Source organism: Cynocephalus volans, chromosome 10 (assembly GCF_027409185.1).
Source record: "Cynocephalus volans isolate mCynVol1 chromosome 10, mCynVol1.pri, whole genome shotgun sequence".
Lineage (NCBI taxonomy): Eukaryota > Metazoa > Chordata > Mammalia > Dermoptera > Cynocephalidae > Cynocephalus > Cynocephalus volans.
This window is the reverse complement of record NC_084469.1, coordinates 105,931,703-105,950,172: the sequence shown is the minus strand read 5'-3', so window position 1 is coordinate 105,950,172 and position 18,470 is coordinate 105,931,703. Positions and strand designations below refer to the sequence as shown.

Below are 18,470 nucleotides of genomic sequence, written 5' to 3'. Positions count from 1 at the left end.
TCCGTGATCTGTGCGCCCCACAGCATGGATGAGGACAGACGAGGTCCCAGCAGCCAAGAAGTTCTGCCTGCTTGCAGCTGTGGATTCTGCCTGGCCATGTTGCCCTGGGGGGCAGGTTACTGAACCCCTCTGAGCCACAGAGAGAGCAAAGCCAGACAGAGGCTGTGGATGAGCCAGAAAAAGAGAGCCTGGTTGTATGGCCTGGAGTGTGGGGCCCCACCAAGGGGACATGTGGGAGAGGGACAGGGGACACACGGAATGCAATAGAAAGGGTTAGAACAGCAGGGCCCAGGGTGGGCACAGGGCCTGCCTTGTGGCGCAGGTATATTAATAGTTCCCGGGCTCGGGTAGGCAGTGCAACATGCCTTCCAGCCTGTGTGGCCCACAAGACGGCAGCACAGCGGCCACTGGGAGAGGAGGCCTCCGAGTTCCTGCTCGACCACTCAGCAGCCTAAAATACAACCAGCTGCACTCGCTGCCTGGCCAGCTGCTGGGGGAGGAGTGAAATCCTACCCCTCTCCCCTGAACCCGGGCACCGGACCAGGGCCCAGGAGGGAGAGTACGAACCGTTGGGACCCCGCCTGGCTGCTGGGGAAGGGCGCTGGGCGACAAGAGGGGACAGCCGGGAGAGGGGTCGCAGTGACTGCAGCGCCCAGAAGGCCAAGGCCAGAGAAGAGAGGCTGCCAGCACCGCGAGGTAAGCCCCGGCTGCAGGGCAGCACCCAGGCGCCCACAGGTGGGAGGTGCCCCGGGTCAGGGCACCACAACAGGATCACGGGATCGGCCCTCGGCTGCTCCTTTCCCATTTCCTTGCCCCAAATTCCCAGACCCAGCAGCCATATTCTCCCAGAACGCGGACTGGAAGTTCCCAGGGCTGCACAGGACCTCTCTGTACTATTATTTTTCCAACTCCCTGTGCCTTTGTGAGTATTCCAAAGTAGAAAGCAAAATAAGTTATGCTGGGTGGAGGGAAAAAATGCTGGGTGAAAGAAGCCAGACACAAAGTGTCATATACTTATATGCAGTGTCCAGAGCAGACAAAAGACTGGTGGTGTCCAGGGAGGGAGCAGGGGGGGCATGGGGAGCAATGGGCACTAGGTACCTGATCTCCTTTTGGGGTGAAGACAACTGTGGAACTAGGCTGCACGATGCTGTGAGTGTACTAAATGCCACTGAACTGTTCACTCCTGAGTGGATAATTTTGTTATGTGACTTTCACCTCAACACATTTTTTAAATTAAGTGTGGGGATGGGAGGACAAACAGGCCCCAATTACCCATCAAGAGAAAAAAGGTCCCAGGGCAGGGAGCAGAAGAGGCTCATCACCCCCAGCCATCCCGAGACTGAGGGCCTAACGTGGGGGACCTTGTCTCACACTTCCCATTCCTCGGTCCCTGAGCTTCCCACTCCCACTGCACCCCTCCCCACCCCACTGCCACCCCCACCCCCACTCTGTCCTTCCACACACATGCCTACCCAGGCCTGAGGCCAGCCTGGGTGGGGCCCAGAGGACACCCAAGAGTGAGGTCAGAGGGCCCAGGTGGCAACTGAGCAGAGCCCCAGGCAGGGGGTTCCGAGCACAGAAGGGGAGGCGGCAGGCTCAGGCGCCATCCCTAGGGTCCACAGATGGATGAAGGGAGGCCTGTGAGGGAGTCACCGGCCCAAGGGAGTGAGGTGCCAGCGCTGACTGCAGGCAGAGGGTATGGCCCCACGCCTCAGGCACAATGAACGGGGAGGACAAGGACGAGGGGCAGACGCGGGTGACTCTGCGATGACAGTTCCACTAGCCTGAGAGGAATTCTCACCCAGAAGCCCGAAATTCCAGGGCCCAGCCAACAGCAACTCGTGGCAGCATGAGGTCAGGCATGGCCAAGGGCCAGGACAAGGGGCGGGGCCTGAAGCCCACCCTGCAAGAGGGGTGCCCAGAGCTACCACCAAGCAGCAGCCCTCATGGTCTTCACTGTCTCTGTAATAATGAAGATACTGATCCAGGCAGGAGGAGCAGAAAGGGGCTCCCGTGCTCTGAGCACTTGTTCCGAGCTAGCACCAGTGCCCAGAGCTGCCTGGGCTGTCCCTGCCAGGCACAAGAGGAAAGCAGAGTGGCTGTGAAGCTTTACGAGAGGCTCGGGGCCTTTGCTCGGTCGGCTGTTTCCTCAGCCTGGAACGTTCTCTCTCAGACTCCCACAGAGCTCCACCCGCCCCTCCTCAGGACTTCAGAGGGCTTCTCAGCGAAGCCCTTCCTGACCATCCGTTTAAAATAGTGACCCCCAGACATCCACCGTCCCCCTCCCACTGGAGCGTCAGCTGGCTGAGAGCGGGAACTGTCCTCTGCCAGACATTTCCCGGCACCCAGAACACAGCCCGGCCTGGAGCTCTGCTCAGCCAACACCTGGGGAGAAGGTCACATAGGCCAGGCCCGGAGCCCCCCCTCCAAGTCCACCCTCAGCTTCTCTGAGCCAATACCTCAATCTTCCTTCACTACACTCTGGAGGGCCCTGCCCACCACACTAAAGCCCAGAGCAAAGGCGGGCACCCGGGTACAGAACTGCCTGCAGGAGGCCTCACTCCAGGGAAGCTTCTGTGAGGGCCCCACTTAGGCCCACCCAGCTCCAGTGACCCTGTGGGGCCCAGCACGCTGGCTACCAGACCCTCCTCTCCGGCACTGGGGCACCTCTCGTCTCTCACCAAGCTGACCAGGGCATGAGGGCTCTGGCTCCTGGGGAAGCTGGGCTGTCCTTCCCGGGTAACCCAACATGCCGACGGGCTCTACACAGCCTGGGCCCTCAGAGGCAGCACCCAGGCCCAGTGGCCCCTAATGAGGAGAGTAAGGACCCAAGGGCCAGCAATGGGCTTGCCCCCTCAGCTGTGCTTCCCTTCCCTAGGCTCTGAAGACAAAAAGACTCACCTATTTCCTGGCTGTGTAGCCCTGGACAAGTTAAGCAACCTCTCTGAGCCTCCATTTCTTCATCTGCAAAGTGGGCTGTTCTCACCTGCCATCTCACAGGATTACTGTAGGAATTACTGAGATGATGATAACCAAAATTTTCAAAGTACATAACCATCCCCAGCCGAGAATAAATCTTATTAAGACTAGTATTAGACCAATACTAATAGAAGAGCAGGAGCAGACACCCCGGCTAAGCCCTCAGGCCCCTACTCTCAGAATCCTGATGATGGCCGTGAAGGGGCACCAAGGTCAGACAGTTGGTTTGATGACGCCCTACCCAGCTGGTGACAGTGAGCCTGAACCCTAACAATAGCGAGACCATAGTGAGAGAGACAAGGCTTCGGAAACGGGCACTGCTCTGGGTCACCGCCGCGATGACAAGCAGCAGGCAGAGGAAGCTGAGACGCTCTCCACTGTCCCCTTGTGGCTGCAGCCGCTGCTCCCACCAGCTGGAAGGACACACACAGCAGCTGGTCCAGGAACAGTGCCAAAGCACGTTGTTTTGTTTTGTTTTGTTGGCGGCTGGCCAGTAGGGGGATCCAAACCCTCGACCTTGGTGTTACAAGGCTGCGCTCCATCTGAGCCAACCAGCCAGCCTCCCAAAGCATGTTGGGGCAACAGCGCTGGTGCAGGATGGGATCGAGAGAGTGAGTCCTAACCCTGGGTCCACCACACCAGCCAAGAGACCGTGGGGAGACACTGCCCTGCGTTCACCCATTCATTCACTCACTCATTCATTCATCTTGTCTCCCTTCCTCCCTCATCTCGGGCAGTGTCCAGGTCCCAGGACACCTAGAGGGGAACAAAACCACGCCCCTGGCATCATGGGACCCGCGTTCTAGTTCTAGCTGGTGGAGCAGGGAGAAGGGGAGGTGGGGGCAGACAGTAGTGCCATGTTTTGTCACCAAGATTTGTGGAGAAAAGCAGAGAATAAGGGGGTGGGGTCAGGAGTGAGGAGGATGACAATTTTAGAGAGGTCGGGAGGTCTCCCTGAGAAGGGCATCCTAGCAAAGGCCACAGGAGCAAGGGAACCAGCCACACGCGTATCAGGAAGAACAGTACAGGCAGAGGGAACAGGAGTGCAGAGGTCCTGGGGCTGGACCTGTCTGGCTTGTTTGAGGGGCAGGAAGGAGAAAGCAGAGTGAGCCAGGAAGAGTGGGAGGACGGGCGTACAGGGCCTTGTGGGCCATGGGGAGGACTTTGGCTTTTACTCTCAGTGAGGTGGGAGCTGTGGCAGGATGTGACCTGACTCAGGTGTTCACAGACACTGGCTGGCTGCTGTGGGGGGGAACAGACTGTGGGTGGGGGGCGAGAGCAGGAGCTAGGAGACTAGGGTGAGGGAACAGGTGGGGAGCCCTGAAGGGGGTGAACAGTGGTTGAATTCTGGAAACTATTCAAGACCTGACGATGGTTTGATGTGGGGATGAGAGGTGCAAGGAGTCTGAGGTTTCCCCCCTGAGCCCAGGAGAGGGAAGCAGGCACCACCCAGGCCCAGCCTGGAGAAGCTGAGTCTGCAGCCCCTGCTCAGCAGCCTGGAGTGCCCAGACCTCTGGAGGTTCCACTTCCCCTCTTTTACAAACACAGCTGGGCCTGATGCTTCCCAGGCTCCTACCGTCTACAAGACTCGGTGGCCTCGCTGGCTGCTGAGTCAGCATCACGAGACCCGGCCAGGTGCCTCCCTCTGACCGGCACGGGCCTGAGGGTGAGCTTGGATTCTGATTCGGCCTCATCACCTCCAGCTTATGCACCTGGGACTTCTGTGTGTCCTAAGACATGACCTGCCCAATGGTTATGAGTGAGAACAGTAGTCAACAGTTGTTCCACACCCCCTGCCCAAGGCTGGAACTGCAGCAGCTTCCCAGAAGCCTCTCCTTTCATGCCCACAGTGGCCCAAGGGAGCAGGAACCATTAGCTCTGTTTCACAAATGAGAAAGCCAAGTTCCAGGAGGTGAGAAGCGCACTCAGGTCACCTGGCAGTAAACACCTGAGCCTGGATGCCCAGGCATGCACGTTCAAGGCCAGGCTGCACCCACCACACATGGGCCTTGGGGCCCCACACAGAGCTGAGCAGGCTCTCTTGGGCCCCACAGGGAGCTGACTGCAAGGAAAGGGCCCTTCAACAGGCCTGCCTTGTGCTGGGCTGCCTGGCACAACCCAGCCACGACTGTGCAGGGTCTGGGGCAGTGTGCTCCCCAGAGGGAAGCATCTTCCTCAAGGCTGGGCATGGGAGGCCTGGCTAGGGGGTGCACACCCTGCTCCGTACAACCAGGGACCCCAAACAAAGAGGAATGGGCCCAATGAGTCTTTCCGCCGACCAGCTCGGGCACTCATGGCCCCCATGCCAGGCACCACGGCTACGGCACCCACAGTCTCACCCCTCCGTGGAGGTGCTGCCCAGCCGAGGATGGAGGCCTGGCCTGACTGTGCCTGCCCTGAGCAGCATGACTCCAGCCAGCTCACCCGTGTTACAAATGGAGACGAGCACGTTCACCTGGAGTCCAGCTCAGCGGCTCTGTGGCTCAGCACTCTCAGCGTCCTTTCCCTTCCACCTTCCAGAAATATCTTCTTGCACTGCTAATGCCAGGATAGCTGAGATCTTGCGCCCAGCTGCAGGAAACCAGCACAGGCCACACCGGCTCAGCCAGAAATACCTCCTTCCCCAGTGGCCTCAACTCATGACTTCATTTCTCCACAGTGCCTAGGGGGCAGTTGCACCAGCCTCTTGAGGTACTGCAGAGGGAACCAAATGCCACTCGGGGTAGAAGGGGCTGAGACGCTGACCACCCACTCCTAGGCCCTCGACCATGCTGCTCCTGTCTCCTGGCCCTGCTGGCAAAATGAGAGGTGGGAGGGTCTGAACATCAATGTCCCTAGGCTCTCAGATCCAGGGCCAGGTGCAGAGGCAGTGGTAGCCCAAGGCCAGGAGGAGCTGGGGTTGCCATTCCCGCCTTGCAGAGGCCCCTGCGACCAGGTAGCAATCTAGTCTTGGAGGACGTTCGTCGTGCTCCTGGGTTGGTCAGTGCAACCACAGAAGTCAGAAGATGAAGGAACACTGGACAAACAGCGAGGACTCGGAGCACCTGGGTCTCGGCCCTGGGCCTGCCCCCCACGTTCTCTAGACCAACTAGCTGCTCGCTGGTGCCCACAACCCAAACACCAATCTGGGCATCTACAGGCTGCACCTTCAGGGCCTACAGAGGGCGCCAGCCCACCCAGAGCAGCGATGCTCCGGCACATTTCCTGACTGCTGCCAAACGTGGCTCTCAGATGGTCACCTCCCACCTAGGACTGTGCTGAGACCCTTACCTGCATTAACTCACCGAAGCCTCACCAGGCCTTGCAAGCTAAGAACTGTGATGCCTGTTAGGTGGCTCAGAAAACTGGGGCTTGGAAAGGAGATGGCCCTTGCCCAAGCCCAAGTATCAAAGCAGTGTCACCCCTTGCCACCACATTGCAACACTGCCTCCACTCTGAATAGCAGGGCTAAATGCTAACAGAAAAAGGGAAAAAACAAAACAGAAAAAACGCCCTGCATCCAATGACTCAGAAGGCACCTGCCCCTGCTCACGCTCCAACTGCAGCACACCTATTCTTGGAGAGTACAGATTCCATTTCCAAATGTGTATGGACACACCACCTCCATGGGGAGTAAGCATGCTGCTGGGGAGCCCGGGGAGCCTGCCAACCTCTCCAAGGGTGAAAGGTCTGTCACCTCCTGACACCACACGGAGGGACCCATGCAGAGTCAGAGGTTGTCACAATGCTTCCTGCACATATCCTTCTGCAGACTAAGGCCACCAATGGTCTTGGAAAAGTAGTGCCGTGGGAGAGAGGTGTCCCCAATGCTGATGGAGAGGCAGTGCCACGGAGAGCAGTGTCTGAGCCTCAGCTTGTCTGTCTGATAAATGGGAATGTTTGTAAGAGGACCTGACCCACAGGGCTGCCTGGGAATTAGAAATTATTCGTGTGACTTCTGTAGCAATGGTTCTTACCCTGCCAGTTTATCAGACTGATCTGAAAGTCTCTGACCTAGAAAAGGAAAATCGGGAACTCCGACAGCAGGGCCCAGCTTCCCGAATGGAGACAGCCACACTTGTCCTGGGCTGCCTTCCTCCAACAGGCCCCTGTTCTTTGGATGAAGCCCAAAACCATTACCACGACTAACTGGGCCCTCCCAGTGGAGCCTCAGCCAACAACCCGCGGTCACTCCCCTCCTTCTTACCTCCTTCCCCTGACTGGCACTGCCAGGCAGTGCAGGAGGACTCAGCCACTGTCTCTCCCTGTTGGAATGGCACTGCTACCCCTTTTTACAGACAAGGAGGCCGAGGCTCAGAAAGCATAAGTAACCAGCCCAAGAATACACTGGCTATGGGCGCCATGGGGCAGGAGCCCATCTGGTTTTGTTCCTTAGAACTGAATCCCAGCCCTTGGGATGCTCCAGTCTGGGGACTGCTCTTCCTTCCTCTGGGGCTGTCCCTGATACTCACTTTCAACTCCCCAGGCCTCAGACCCCTAGGGGGTGGCCTAGATCTGCACTCCTGCAGCCACTGGCCAGCTCGCAGTTGGTGACCACACCTGAGTCTCTCTCCGTCTCTGGGCAGGAAGGCGCTGTTGGGCCAGAGACTCTGAGCCCTGCAGTCACAGGCTGATTGGAGAAGCAGGAGGAGCTCATGAACACCCATCATTCCTGGCCAAGTCCAGCAGGCAGGTGAGTCCACCCCCATAAGCTCAACAGGCCAAACAGCCTGGTCTGGGACCCACGTGGCCAGCTTATACACACAGTAGCAGCCAACACCTCCCACCCACTCCCAACATGCCAGGTACTGAGGACCGTCCTCCACATGAATTATCTCCTTTACTATTAATCCCCTTTTGCAGATGAGGAAACTGAGGCTCATTCGCTCACTGACACATGCCAGGTGCCATTAAAGGCTCTGGGGATTCAGCTGTGGAAGAAAATACAAAAATCCTTGCCCACGTGGAGCTCACATTTAAGCAGGGGAAAAGAGGCCATCAAATATAGGTATACATACCAGAAGGTGACAAGTGACATGGAAAAATTAAAGCAGGAAAAAAAACAGGGAGTGGCAGGTGAATGGGATGGGTGTATACTTTAAAGGACTTTGAGCCAAAGCTCTTTAAGGGTGAAGGGACAAGCTGTTCAGGGATCCTGGGAGAGCATCCCAGGCAGGGGGATGGCCTGTGCAAAGGCCCTGAGGTGCAGCATGCTTGCTGTGCTCAAGCAATAGCATGAAGGTCCACGTGGCTGGAGGGAGTGAGCAAGGGGGGAGTGGGAGAGGCTGAGGACAGGGACATGACAGGTTGTGCAGAGGGTCTCATGGGCCAGATGATGACTCTGTCTTCTCCTGAATGAGGTGGGAGCCATGGAGGGTCTGGACAGAGAAGGGACGTGAGTGACCCATGTTCTGAAAGGACCCCTCTGAACTGCAGGGGAATAGGTGGAAGCAAGGAGCCCAGTTAGAGGAAATGTAAGTAATTCCACCAGGAGGATGGTGTGCTTAGACTAGGGAGTCAGCAAACAGCAGCCCACAGGCCCACTCTGGTCCACCACCTGTTTTTGTACAGGCTAAGAATTGCTTTCACATTTTTACATGGTTGGAAAAAAATAAATAAAAAGAAGCCTGTTTCATGACAAGTGAAAATTATAATATGAAATTCAAATTTCAGCATCCATAAACGAAGTTTTACTGGTACAGGCTGTGCTCACTGGTTGACAAGGGCACAGTTGAGTAGCTCCTGCAGAGACTGTATGGCCCCCAAAGCCCAAGATGCATATCTGCAAGGTATGATAAAACAAGGAAGGCCTGCCCTTACTATCTGGCCCTTCACAGATAAAGTCTGCCTGCCCCTGGTATAGGCTTGGCATGCCAGTGAGGCTGATGACAGGTGGTAATATTCCAGATGTATGGTGAAGGCTGAGCTACAGGATTTGCTGACTTCTGGACATAAAGCATAAGAGAAAGAGCAGAATCAAACAGCTTAGGTGACGGGAAGGCTGGAACTGCCATTAACTAGAGCAAGAAAATGAAGGTGGGGGGTGGGGAATCTGGAGATCAGTTTCTGACATGCTAAGTTTGAAATGCCCATTAAACACCTACCAGAGAGATCCAGATCAGTTGGTTAGAGCGTGGTGTTGATAACACCAAGGTCAAGGGTTCTGATCCCCATACCAGACAGCTGCCAAAAAAAAAAAAAAGAAAGAAAGAAAAGAAAAGAAAAGAAACATCCACCTGGAAAGATTCAGCTCTTTTGAGAAACACCACTCCCCTGTCCGCACCCACCATCCCCTCCCACCCTGAATCCAACAGAAACATTTACAAGTGAGAAAACTCAGTGTTCTTCAGACTTTCTGCTCCTAAAATAATTATGCAAACTTTAAGTATTCCCCAACATTTTTAACTTGACATCTAATAGGAGAGGACTTCAAAAAGTTTGTGGAAAAACAGAATTGGGGGCCAATTAGCTCAGTTGGTTACAGCACAGCCTTATAATACCAAGGTCATGGGTTCAGATCCCTGTATGGGCCAGCTGCCTAAAAAGAAAAATACAATTGAAAGATAATATGAATCTTTCCATAAACTTTCTGAAGACCCCTCATATTTTTTACCTAAGTTTAAACAATTGCAAAAGATGTAATTTCTGGCCTACTGTAGACATTAGAATTTTTCTATGAGGGTAGTTCAAAGAGTTCATGAAAAAGAAAGGAAAAAAGAAATTTTAAAAAAAAAAAATGTTCGGGCCGAGCCATGGCGCACTCGGGAGAGTGCGGTGCTGGGAGCGCGGCGCTGGGAGCGCGGCAACACTCCCGCCGCGGGTTCGGATCCTATATAGGAATGGCTGGTGCACTCACTGGCTGAGTGCTGGTCACGAAAAAGAAAAAAAAAAAAAAAAAAATGTTCATGGAAAAATAGAATTAAAAGATAATATGAGTGTTTTTTAAGTACCCTCGTATAAACATTTACAGGACTCTATTAGATCTAGCTATAGAGTCTAAATACTTTAGTAATTTGATACCTACCATCATCCCTTTAGAAAAAAAAGCTATGCACAGTATTGTAACACCAAGGTCAAGGGTCCAGATCCCTGTATTGGCCAGCCACCAAAAAAAAAAATAAGTAAAAACAAAAAAATAAGGTATGAACGAGCTCTTTAACATCTGCTCCTCTTTTCCCTTGAAATTGAATTTTTCCCCTCCCCCACAGTCTTATCCTAATACATACATATATGTATGTGTGTGTATATATATATATATATATTTTTTTTTTTTTTTTTTTTTTTTTTTTTAATTCAAAAGATGACCAGTAAGGGATCCTAACCCTTGACTTGGTGGTGTCAGCACCACGCTCTCCCAAGTGAGCTAACTGGCCATCCCTATATAGGGATCCAAACCTGAGGCCTTGGTGTTAGCACCACACTCTCTCAAGTGAGCCACAGGCCGGCCTCTAATACATATTTATGATTGAAGATTTTCTTGGTCATCTTATCATATTGATTAAATTGAAATTTAATTTTTTAAAAACACTGCAGCAACCTAAGGCTCTAAGTGTAAAAAGAAAAATCCTTCAGGATGAGTTATCATTACAATGTCAGCATAACATAGATCATAAACATAAATCGTAAGTCATCAACATAGCATAAATCTGGGGCCAGCCCATAGCTCACTTGGGAGAGTGTGGTGCTGATAACACCAACGCCACGGGTTTGGATCCCTATATAGGGATGGCTGGTTTGCTCACTCAGTAGGGCGTGGTGCTGACAACACCAAGCCAAGGGTTAAGATCCCCTTAACAGTCATCTTTTTTTTTTTTAAAAAAAAAAAAAAAAGCATAAATCTGTTACAACCATCAATAAATATTGACCATAAATAGTAGGTAGGCTGGCCGGTTAGCTCAGTAGGCTAGAGTGCAGTGTAACATCAAGGTCAAGGGTTTGTATCCCTATACCTGCGAGAGAGAGAGAGAGAGAGAGAGAGAGAGAGAGAGAGAGAGAGACACACACACACACACACACACACACACACACACACACACACACACACACACACACACACAGTAGGTTGCTGTCACTGTCCCTCTCAATGGGATGTCTTTTTTCTCATGTCTCTAAGGTGAACATTTCTTATGGTTAGAATAAGACAGGATTCAGCATTGCATTATTCTGACATTTCTTTATTCTCTTTTATAATGTAAACCCTAGGAAGCCATGTTACATAAGCATATGGGAACGGGTGTTTTGTTAGAGCAAAAAAATCCAATTCAATAAACTCCTTCAGAGTTACATGCCTGAAAAATCTCACAGTGACCTATTATCAAAAGTGTAACAATATTCCAGCTGACTAGGCCATTCGCCCCACTGCCCACTATTTCTCTGAAAGCAAAGATTTGGGAGCTGGCCGCTTAGCTCAGCTGGTTAGAGCACAGCCTTAGGTCATGGGTTCGTATCCCCCTAACAGCTAGCTGCCAAAAAAAAAAAAAAAAAAAATTGTGACCATCTGAGGTTCAAGAGGACTTGGTCCCCAGCGACTAGTGTTGGTCACTTTCTCAGCCCCCATGCAGGTCCTCAAGAGCCAAGTAGCATGGTGGGCATTAAGACCAGGCAGCACTGGCGGTGCTGCAATCCAGGGTGAACGCAACTAGGAGAGGCCATGCCCCCACCTCCTGGGTTTGCTCATGCTCAAGTGGAACAGGGACAAAGTGTCTATTACCTTATACGAGGTCAAATGTACCAGGTACTGGCCATGAAGAAAAGAAAGCAGGGCAGAGGACTCAGAGGGCCACAAGGAGTGATTGGAGGAGGACTTTCTGGGGAAATGTGACATGAGCAACGAAGGGCCAGCATGAGGCTCCCTGGGCGAAGTGCAAAGGCCCTGAGGCAGCACCCTGCTTGGCAGGGAACACCCAGAGGCTGCAGCAGAGTGGGGTGTAGGGAGAGCAGCTGAGGAGGAGGCTGGAGAGGAGGCCAAGACAAGCACCTTGGGTTCTACCCTCCAGTGATGGGGAGTCAAGGGAGTGACACAAGCAGGTTTGGTTTTTAGAAGATCCCATTGCTGCTGGGGCAGAGGGCAGTAGCGGGGTGACGAGGCAGCAGACAGTGGTGAGAGGCTTAGAAACAACCCAGGCCAGAGACTCCAGAGGCTCAGACCAGGTGGAGTGTAGAGGTGGGAAGTGGTAAAAGAACACAACCTAGTGCCTGGATCCTGAGGCACCACTGATTCAAAACCAGCCACCAATTTTCGGGAAAAAAGAAACTGCATGTGTGTTAGAGGCCACTATCCTGCAGAGCAAAGCACAGGGCAGGTTCCAAGGTGCAGCTGCTGGGCTCATTCCTCATGCTGCACCTGGAGGAGCCTATGAGGAAACCTTACCAGGGCTTGCGGCTTCCCAAGGGATCCCCATCTTATCTTTACATGAAAACTCAGAGGTCAGGTAACTGCCGGTGGAAAAAAGGAAAAGAAAGAATGGCCAAACTCCAAAGTACCAAAAGAGGAGCAGTGACCAGATTCACAGAAGTGCAGGAGCCCACGCTCATGTAGTCCAGGATGCTACATGCTCAGGACATGTGCTCCAAGCCAAATCCGCCAGTCCCAAAGAATGGCCACAAACCCCGTGAGTGTATGAGGATCCCTCCTCGTCAGGGTGTGGTGCCTTTCTTTGGGGGGGCACATCGATTACGTGGCTGAATGCCTAAGCCTACCCTGTGTTTTGCTCTGCAGGACGGTGGCCTCTAATAGACATGCACAGTGCACATAATCACTTGCTCCACGAGTACCCACTGAGACCCTACCAGCGGCCACAGGTTACAGGGACAGCCAGGGGCTCACACGAACACACACTTTATCAGAAGGTGCCACATGCTGTGTGAAGAAGAACTAAAACATGAGAAGTGAAAAGGTGATGAGTGTGGCCTGGGGACCTCTCAGAGGAGGTGACAGTTGAGCAGAGACCACAGAGCCAGCCTCCCCCAAAACCATCCCAGCATTAGTATTTAGCACAGGGATTCCCCAGCCCAATCCCAGCCCTGTCCTCCACAGTGGATCCCCCACCCCCAGCTAGGAGATTTTATTAAACTATTCTCCAGAGAAAGTAATATTCAAACAATACATTGTTTCAGACTACACATATCACCCCAAGATTTCTGATATTATCCACACTTCCCCCCAACAAAAAAAGAGAGATGCTCCCCTACCCATTGAGAAATGTTGATCTGGCACTTTCACCCACCAACAATCTCCTTCTAAGTTAGACCCTTGAGGTGTCCTGGAAACAGCCCTCCCAGGAGGCTGTAGGCTCCTGCTCCAGGACCCCCTTGAGCTTTGGCCCACTTCCTTATGCTTTGTGAAGGCCCAGGGCCTGGGTGAACTTCCCACCCCGACCCCCAACTTGGCAGACCCACAATGAGGACAAGTGCAGTTCCCACGCCCCAGCCAGCGTTCCCTGTTCACTTTCAAGTGGAAAAACGAATTCAGAAGGGGCCAGGAGGAGGCATGAAGCCCTGCAGTCTGTGAGTGGCCGGTGGGCTGTGCTTACACAGAGCCTGGCACAGCCACTCAGCTACCAAGAGGGCCTTTATGACTCCCTCGTGACCCACCTGTAACTAATCATGTGACTGGGGTGGGTGAGCCTCTCTCCTCCCACGAAGCCCCGAACACCATCCACAGCCCACATCTCAGAATACGGAGCAAGTGCCCTATGCATTTACAGTCAAACGCTATAACGTGAGCGCCAACCCCCCCCCCCAAGTCCTTAAAAATAAACTGCCCTCTGATAATTAAACTCATAGGTAAAATCAACAGAAAAGAGACTTTCATGGCCCTTGGGATAAAACCCACAGGTTCTTCTGGGTGGCTGCAAACCCTGCCTGGTTGGCCTCATCTCTCAACACGGGACCGGAGAAGCGTGGCCTCCAGGCCTCCACACACACCACACAGTTCCCTCTGCCAACAACACTGTTCCCCTCCCCTTCCCCAAAGACCTCTTACTTCAGGCCTCTGCTCGGATAAAAAGATTTCGAGAGCAGAAGCTGTGGTTCATTTGGCCCATATTCCTGGCATATGATAAAGTATAGGGGGAAAGCTACGTTGGAACTAATGAATGGGTGAAGGACTGGAGAACAGGTGGAGAACCACGACAGGAGAACAACACCTGGACCAGCAAAACCTGCCCGCAGCTGTGTGGCAGAGGGCAGGCCCGAGTGCAGTCTGAGCATCTCCCATCTCAGCACGGCCCCAGTGCAAGGAGCGGGGGATAACAGGCCAGCCAGGTATGCGTGGAGTGGACCTGGGGCATGGCCATAAGAAGCCAGCTTCCCTGTGTCAAGCCCAGGCCCAACAAACTGGACCCTGGACTTACCCAGGTTCACACACCAGGCCCCACACTCACCCTCCGGCTCCCCCTAAGCCTGACCACAGCAGCTCATTCATTAGACAAGGAGGCACCATGCCAGCTTCTGGGGAAGCTGCAGATGCAGACACAGAGAGTCCCTGTGTCCCAGACTGCCATCACAGTCTGACCAGGTAGAAAGGCCATCAAGTACCCAAACAAAAACGCAACCCCAATGTTCCTGAAACTGTACTCTGAGTGCACAACAGGGTTGGGGGGCACTGTCCTGAGACACTAGGATGTGATAAAACAGCACCCAGGGCGGGGCAACAAGCCGAGTTCCCAAGGTGAAGAGCTAGGGAGCTGGGGTGGGTCTGTGCCCCTCCACCTGCACAGCCCCCAATGCTGCTGTTTTTCATTAAAACCCGAGTTGAAAGGGAAAGCAAGGGAAAGCAAGCGCGCGCGCACACACACACACACACACACACACGCGCGCGCGCGCGCGCGCCCAGCGGGAGATGGGCCACAAGCAAATGCAGGGGGTGCTGGGGGGAACAGAGTGGGAAGTCAGACTCTAGATAGGATGGTCAAGGAAGGCCTCTCTGGTGACACTGACGCTGAGCTCTCAGTCAGGAGAAGGGGCCAAACATGTGAAAAACAGAGGGAAGAGCATTCCAGGCCGATGGAACAGTATGAGCTCAGGAAAGGAATGTGGCTCTTGGTGTTTGAGATGAAAGGTAAGTGTAGTGATGAGCGGGGAAGGCAAGGGCACACAAGAGGCCTCTGAGGGAGGGTTCTGAGCCGTAGTGCAAGATCCTCCCATTTACATGGGAAAAGACCCTCAAGGCTGTGGCAGGGAGGGGGACAGATGGCCGGGCAGGGACAAGAATAGAAGCAGCAGCTTCCTCTGGTGAGATGGCTGTGATAGTCACCTGGTGTCCAGGCCAACTTCCAAAACCTGCTTCCTGGGATGATTCTTTGTCACAATAAGTTAAAAAGTGGGTTCTGAGTGTGCTTTGACTTCACCGGGGGTCTTCCCCTAAGGAAGGAAAGAGCTGACCAATCCACAGTGTGACTTCCTGGGCTGGCCAGTTGCTCAGTGGGTTAGAGCATTGCCTTGTAATGCCAAGGTCAAGGGTTCAGATCCCCATACCAGTTGACCGCCAAAAAATACAAAAACAAAATGTGATTTCCACAGTGTGTGACATTATATTGAAACTGATAAAGTGGCATTTGGGCTTCTTCCTCTGTCTTCTAGGCATATTCTTCAGCATGAGTCCATTTCTTGGAGCCCAATGGACCTTGCTCATTGACAAGTTTTGAGGCCTTCAAAAGGGGCCACATGCAGAAAGTATTTTCGGCAGCTCCAGGGGATGCAGATCTGTCCTAATCTGCCTAACAATTTGTCCTAATCCGCCTAATTTGTGCCTTGACTGCTGGCAGGCACTTCACACTCCCTAGTTGTCCTTATGCTGGCCACCCGGGTGAGAAAACTGAAGCCCAGACAGGTTAGGTAACTGTCCCAAGGGCAGACTGGGCGGCCTCCAAAGGCCAAATCCTTCATGCACTTCATTCCTCCCTCAGTGCATGACCACCCACGCCCACCCACAGCGAAGCCATTCTACATCTAGTAAAATCCTGCTCTGCGGCTCACTTGCTGTGGGCATGTCACTTCCATTTTCTGTGCCTCGGTTTCCCCATCTGTCAGGTAGGGATAAGAATAGTACCTATTTCATATGTTTACTATGAGGATTAAAAGTGTTAATAAATAAAAAGCACTTAGAATCAACACTATGTTAGCAGTAGCTTTAATGAGGATTATTCTTACACTGTCTGCTGGGGAAAGTGTCCCCAGATATTAAAACACTTTCAGCTGCCACTGTCAATATCAGCAAGAAGGTGTTAAGACCTAGCCCAAACCTGACCAACCAGACCAAGGTTTCTGGTCTTTCTCACCCAGCCATGCCTGTCAGTGGATGTGCAGGATTCCCAGCCAAACCCAACCACACTATCAGGGTTGCAAGCTCCTTCCAAGCACGGCCCCCACTCAGGACTGTCAACCCCCCTCCCTTCTCTCTCCTCTGGAGCCAGTTAGTCAGAAGGCTCTGCTGGGCTCAGGGGCCTCTAAGTCTTCCACCTGTGGTTCCTGAAATAGCTGCCCCACCTTGCCCACGCTAAAACCCACCACTCAGCTCATCCCACCTTCCTCCCGTGTCAGCCTGCCTCCTCATCGCCTGCTGTGTCCAGTACTTGAGCAGGACTGCAGTGCTTGTTCAACGTTAGCGGCAGTGCTTGTTCAACGTTAGCGGCCGTGCAGGGCCTGGTGGTGAGAGTGGTGCTGTCTGCACATCTGTTCACTAAAGCTCGTCAAGGCGCTAACCTCTTGAAGCGACAGCCCTGTGTTACAAAAGGGACAGTTATCCCCAGTGGTGCTGGTCAATGTGCAACAACGGGCTGGCAGGAAGGGGGCATTTGTCACTTTCCACGGTGTAAATACCCCCACCATGGCCGATTTCAAGCTGTCAACCTGATGTCCCTGAGCAGAGAGTTGGAAAGAGGCACAGAATCAGAGCCACTGTGAGCCAGCTCTGCCACACCCATGTGTCATTTTATAGATGAGAAAACTGGCTCAAGCAGTTAAAGAACCTGCCCATGGGCCCTGCACCAGCTAGCACTTAAAGACCTGAACCAGCAGCCTTTGCTGTCTTCCCAGGGAGGAATTTCAGTGTCAAACAACGCCCAACCCAAAGGGACACTGGCAGTGGCCCTGGGAAAGCCCCTCCTCTCTGAGTCTCAGGTCCCTATCTGCAGAGTGCAGAAGCTAAACCAGAAGGGTTCTAGAACTCACTCAGCCCCAGGGCTTTGAGATTCTAAGTGTCCACAGCAAGAGAGTGGATAAAGAAGGGACTCAGCCACCAGGAGAGTCTGCCAAGCAAATTTCCATCTGCTCAGAACAAGAAACCTGTGGGCTGCTGAAAAGCCTGAATCCACCCCCCACACCCCCTCTCTCACACACACACAGAGGATTCTGGCCTAAATGCTAATAAGGGAAAGGTCTTTAAAGCTCACCAGTTCCAATCTTGCTGTCACCTCCAGAATTTCGGGGCAGAGGGAGACCCTCTTCCAGCAGTCCACACTGACCTACAGCATCCCACCCTCCCTACAGGGATGCTCTGTCCTCAGAAAAGAGCAGCACAACCACCCGCATCAGCAGGGACGTCACCAGCATGGACAAAACCAGGGTCAGACAAACCCAAGCCAGGGCTCATCTCCACTGCTTCCTGGCTCTGGGACATTAGGCTGCTTCCTGTCTCCGTGACTTTGAGCAACTTAATTTACTTCTCTGGGCTTCAGTTTCCTTACCTGTGAACTAGAAGTAATACTAGTTTCCACCTGATCAGGTGCTCATAGGACTCAGTAACTGCCAGAGGGGCTGGCTGGTTAGCTCAGCTGGTTAGAGCACAGCCTTATAATGCCAAGTTCACAGGTTCAGATCCCCCTACCAGCCAGCCACCCATGGTAAATAAATAAGTAACGGCAGCAGCAGCATGTTATTGTGGCTGTTCTACCAACAAGAAAGCAGACAGACCTGGGTCTGGATCCTGTCTCCACCACAATGTGACCTTGGGCAAGTTCCCTCGCCTTTCTGAGACCTGGGTCCCCCATCCACAAAACGGGAATACAAAGAGTACCTCCCTCCCAGGGTTCTTGGAAGGACACAATAAATGTGAACTGTCCCTGCCATTATTATCAGCCAGCAACTAAAAGGCAGCCCAGGAAGACGGAATCAGAACCACGGTCCCATCCTGTCTGCAAATGCAAAATCAATCCAAAAAGCATTTTCTTTTTTATTTTTTCTTTAAAAGATGACCAGTAAGGGGATCTTAACCCTTGACTTGGTGTAGTCAGCACCACGCTCTCCCAAGTGAACCGGGGGCCGGCCCTCCAAAAGCATTTTCTGAAGGCCTGTTCGACACAGGGTGCGGAAGCATATGAGAGCAGAGAGACCAAGCAGTTCTGAACTCAGAACACAATACCTGCCCACAAATAGGCACCAAATTTAATGTGCAGAAGTCAAAGAGAACAAAACCCTAGTTTTTTTTTTTAACCCTAGTTATCCTTCACCCTTTACTTTAAAAGGACACAAGAATGGTAAAGGCCCTTAAGAACTGTGAAGGTGGCAGT

At 52.9% G+C, this 18,470-nt stretch overlaps 1 long non-coding RNA gene across 2 annotated transcripts in view; it reads left to right on the top strand.

Moving 5' to 3' along the window:
• Nucleotides 1-381: 381 nt before the first annotated feature.
• LOC134386846 (uncharacterized) overlaps nucleotides 382-18,470 on the top strand; it is a 30,054-nt gene continuing 11,965 nt past the window's right edge. The window contains exons 1-2 of one of the 2 annotated variants that reach the window (XR_010024557.1): nucleotides 382-696; nucleotides 7,548-7,654. This is a non-coding gene — a long non-coding RNA (uncharacterized LOC134386846). The remainder of the gene's footprint in view (nucleotides 697-7,547; nucleotides 7,655-18,470) is intronic. The other variant, XR_010024556.1, reaches the window with a different exon arrangement.